The following is a 5,395-nucleotide window of genomic DNA, read 5'->3' as shown; positions in this document are numbered from 1 at the left end:
TCCGAGATATATTGCCATGCAACTTTCATCATCATCATATACATGACTTGAGCATTCATTGTCATATTGCTTTGCATGATCGTAAGATGATAACCCACAAGTATAAGGGATCGCAACAGTTTTCGATAAGTAAGAGTGTCGAACCCAACGAGGAGCTAAAGGTAGAACAAATATTCCCTAAAGTTCTATCGACCACCGATACAACTCTACGCACGCTTAATGTTTACTTTACCTAGAACAAGTATGAAACTAGAAGTACTTTGTAGGTGTGATAGGATAGGCTTGCAAGAAAGTAAAGAACACGTAAATATAAACTAGGGGCTGTTTAGATAAAGACAAAACTAAATTAATAAAAGTAAAGAGTTTGTTGTCACGAGAAAGTTATTTGTCCCTAGGCAATCGATAACTAGATCGGTAATCATTATTGCAATTCTATTTGAGGGAGAGGCATAAGCTAACATACTTTCTCTACTTGGATCATATGCACTTATGATTGGAACTCTAGCAAGCATCCGCAACTACTAAAGATCATTAAGGTAAAACCCAACCATAGCATTAAAGCATCAAGTCCCCTTTATCCCATACGCAACAATCCCTCTTACTCGGGTTTGTGTTTCAGTCACTCACCAACCCACTATAAGTGAATCATGAACGTATTGCAACACCCTACAACGGGAATCCCTCATGCTTGCACGACACGGAGGGCACCATAGGACAGCACCAATAATAAAACATACAACTCAAACCAATCACGATCATCAAATAGCCGTTAGGATCATATGCACTTATGATGTATGGCTATCCTATGATGTTTGAGTAGATCTGTTTTGTCCTAACGACTATTTAATGATCGTGATTGGTTTGAGTTGCATGTTTTATTATTGGTGCTGTCCTATTGTGCCCTCTGTGTCACGCAAGCGTGAGGGATTCCCGCTGTAGGGTTTGCAATATGTTTATAATTTGCTTACGGTGGGTGGCGTGAGTGACAGAAGCACAGATCTGAGTAAGTAGGCTGTTTGCGTACGGGATAAAGTGGACTTGATACTTTAATGCTATGGTTGAGTTTTACCTTAATGATCTTTAGTAGTTGCGGATGCTTGCTAGAGTTCCAATCATAAGTGCATATGATCCAAGTAGAGAAAGTATGTTAGCTTATGCCTCTCCCTCAAATAGAATTGAACTAGTGATTACCGGTCTAGTAACGTAGTCAATTGCTTAGGGACAATTCCACAACTCCTACCACCACTTTTCCACACTCGCTATATTTACTTTATTGCATCTTTATCTAAACAGCCCCTAGTTTATGTTTACGTGCTCTTTATTATCTTGCAAACCTATCCTATCACACCTACAAAGTACTTCTAGTTTCATACTTGTTCTAGGTAAAGCGAACGACAAGCGTGCGTAGAGTTGTATCGGTGGTCGATAGAACTTGAGGGAATATTTATTCTATCTTTAGCTCCTCGTTGGATTCGATAATCTTACTTATCGAAAACTGTTGCGATCCCCTACACTTGTGGGTTATCACTCCTCCGCAAGAGCTTAGTGAAGCCCTGCCGGAGAACTGCTGCTCCATCACCACCACGCCGTCGTCCTGCTGCTGGAGCCGTCTTCCTCAACATCTCCCTCCTCCTTGCTGGATCAAGGCGCTGTTGGAAATATGCCCTAGAGGCAATAATAAAATGGTTATTATTATATTTCCTTGTTCATGATAATTGTCTATTTTTCATGCTATAATTGTATTGTTCAGAAACCGTAATACATGTGTGAATACATAGACCACACCATGTCCCTAGTGAGCCTCTAGTTGACTAGCTCGTTGATCAACAGATGGTCATGGTTTCCTGAATATGGACATTGGATGTCATTGATAACGGGATCACATCATTGCGAGAATGATGTGATGGACAAGACCCAATCCTAAGCATAGCACAAGATCGTGTAGTTCGTTTACTAGAGCTTTTCTAATGTCAAGTATCATTTCCTTAGACCATGAGATTCTGTAACTCCCGGATACCATAGGAGTGCTTTGGGTGTACCAAACGTCACAACGTAACTGGGTGACTATAAAGGTGCTCTACAGGTATCTCCGAAAGTGTCTGTTGGGTTAGCGCGAATCGAGACTGGGATTTGTCACTCCATATGACGGAGAGGTATCTCTGGGCCCACTCGGTAATGCATCATCATAATGAGCTCAAAGTGACCAAGTGGTTGGTCACGGAATCATGCATTACGGTACGAGTAAAGTGACTTGCCGGTAACGAGATTGAACGAGGTATTGGGATACCGACGATCGAATCTCGGGCAAGTAACGTACCGATTGACAAAGGGAATTGTATACGGGATTACTTGAATCCTTGACATCATGGTTCATCCAATGAGATCATCGTGGAATATGTGGGAGCCAACATGGATATCCAGATCCCGATATTGTTTATTGGCCGGAGAGCTGTCTCCGTCATGTCTGCGTGATGCCCGAACCCATAGGGTCTACACACTTAAGGTTCAATGACGCTAGGGTTATTAGGAAGACTTGTATGTGATTACTGAATGTTGTTGGAGTCCAGGATGAGATCCCGGACGTCACGAGGAGTTCCGGAATGGTCCGGAGGTGAAGATTTATATATGGGAAGTTGTCATACGATCACCGGAAAAGTTCGGGGGCATGCCGGTATTGTACCGGGGCCACCGGAGGGGTTCCGGGGGTCCACCTGGAGGGGCCACCTCTCTTTGAGGGCCTCATGGGCCGTAGAGGAAAGGGAACCAGCCCTTGGAGGGCTGGGCGCATCCCCCCTTGGGCCCATGCGCCTAGGGTTGGGGGGAACCCTAGAGGGGGCGCCCCCTTGCTTGGGGGTAAGCCCCTCTCCTTGGCCGCCGCCCCGCCTCTAGATCTCATCTAGAGGGGGCAAGCCCCCTTCCCCCTTCCCCTATAAATAGAGGGGCAAGGGGAGGGCTGCACTGACACACCAAAGGAGCAGCCCCTCCCCTCCCCAACTGTAACGCCCCGAGACTGACGCTCCAGATGCCTTCCTTGTATTCCGAGATTCGTCGTGTGATTTGTTTTGTTCGTTGCATTCATCCTTGCATCATGTGCATTGCATGATGTCATCATGCAACCCTTTTTAAAACTCATCTAAATAAAACTGTATGGATCTTTGATCCATTTAAATCGAGGGAATTCACATGGTGATTCTCTTTAAAACATATCCTCTCGATATTTAGAGAGCTATAGTAAATATTCCAATTATTTGAATTTACCGCAAACACACTTACAAAATATCCTAATGCCTTTGTTGTCTTAATTCTTGGTCTCCAACCTTGCCCATAATTTCTTTCATCATTTTCCAGAGCCCCACTGAAATCCTCAACATTTTTGGACCTTCCTTTTATCAAGTCCTAGTTCAAACCCATTTGAATTAAATTCAAATGAGTTTGAATTTACATCTTTCAATCATGGCTTTTTCTATTTTCTCGGAACAAGCATATTTTTGTGAGTCCGGGAAAATAATCCACATGCCCAAACTCTTTCTCTAACCTTTTTCTTTTCTTCCCTTTCCTTTCTTTTTCTCTGTTTTAAGAGAAGAGAGGAGAGAGGAGCCAGCCCAGCCGGCCTCTTGGGCCTGACCAACCAGACCGGCCCGTTCCACAGGCCCAACCCACCTAACCCTCCCAAACCCTAGCCCAAACCCCCCTGCTCGATCCCCTCAGCATCTCTCCCTTGATCCCTCCTCATTCCCTCGCGCCGCCACCACGCATCGCACACATCACTAGGGAGAGGAGCTCCCCGCGCTGCAAGGCCCGAGCGCCTCATCCCCATCCTCCTTCACCCCGTGCCCGATCCCGCTCGTCCCTGCGCCCTCCGGCGAGCTCGGTCGCCCGCGCCTTCTCCCCTGAGCCATCCTCCTGCGCCGCTCACCACGCCCCGCGCCTCACCTCCCATGGCGCCCGCAACCATGCCTCCGCTGCAACCCTTCATCGCCGAAGCTGCTCCTTTTGCCGAGCGCCACCCCGAGCCCCAAGCGTCGCCCCTGCTTCCTCCCGCGTCGCTCCTGGCCCTGCTTCTCCTCCGCGCACCATGGCCTTGGCCCCTCTGCTCCGCCCGTCGCCTCTGCTGCCCTCCTCGACGTCCTGCTCGTCCTCGTGTGTGCCATGGACGTGCGCCGCCGCTGGCCTCTGCTGTGCGCGTCCCGTCTCCCTCGCCGACGCCCTGCCTCTTGGTGTTCTGCTCCACCACCACATCGTGGCCGATTTTGTTGTTTCATTGTCGGGCATGAGTTGCCTTGCTGCTGTCCTCCAGAGGCCCTTTTGTCTTTCTTCGTTTTGGATCGGCCAGTACGAGACACCAAGTACCAGGAACACCAAGGCCATCTTCGAGATTTTCGCCAAGTACCAGGAGGTCGATGAATGGTTCATCTACGTGCGTGTGCGACCATCTTCGGCAAGGACCCGTGTACGACTATAGAACGAACCGTGAAGTTCCACAAGATAACGTGAACCACTACCGTCGCGAGAACGACTACTTCCCCTCCGAACCGATCCACTCCGAAATGCACGCTTCTAAGGTATAATCCCGAGATGACGACCGCCCGTGAACGAATGCATGTGTATTGTATGAGATGCTCGTGTTTGCACCGTGCATGTTTGTCTTTGCACGTTCCTCGTTTGCCATGCCGCCGTCCCGTGGGAACCCGGAATTCGGGATCACCCACCATCTTGCATGGCACGCTCTCCACACTTTCTTTTGCACCGACATCTCAATCGAGTTACCCGGACCGGAATGTTGCCGTGGCATCATTTTTGGATTCGTTGCCCTGGCACCCCTTTCATTCCGCCATGGTGACCAAATGCTTCATAACATGCTCATGTCAACATTTTCATAAAATTGCATAATACTTGCATATGTCATCCGCATCATGATAACAACAATTAAAATGTTTAAAATTGTTGTTGCATTAAATTGCTAAATGCATATGGGGATTTACCGGATTTGTTGTTTTTATATCCGGCCCCATTTAAATTGTTTGGATGGTATAGTTTTTGTTATGCTTCACCTCTTGCCATGTTTAATAACATTTAATGATGTTGGGTACATAACCGAGAGAGAACTAAATAATCGTATGTGGTGTTTCGTCAATATGCAACTCGTTGCATATTGAGCTCCACTTAATTTGTAGTATTGTTTGTGCATTTTGCCATGCCCTGCATATTTAAACCGGACATGCATCATACTTGGTTGTGCATCATGCCATGTTTATGTGATGGTTGTTTACTATGTTGTTTGCTTCTTTCCGGATTGCTTCTCTCGTTAGCTTCGGTTTCGTTCCGGAGTTGTGAGGATCCGTTCGCCTTCGTCCGTTTGTCTTCTTCATGGACTCGTTCTTCTTCCTTGCGGGAT

Source organism: Triticum aestivum, chromosome 1B (genome assembly GCF_018294505.1).
Source record: "Triticum aestivum cultivar Chinese Spring chromosome 1B, IWGSC CS RefSeq v2.1, whole genome shotgun sequence".
Classification (NCBI taxonomy): Eukaryota; Viridiplantae; Streptophyta; class Magnoliopsida; order Poales; family Poaceae; genus Triticum; species Triticum aestivum.
This window is presented reverse-complemented; position numbering follows the sequence as displayed.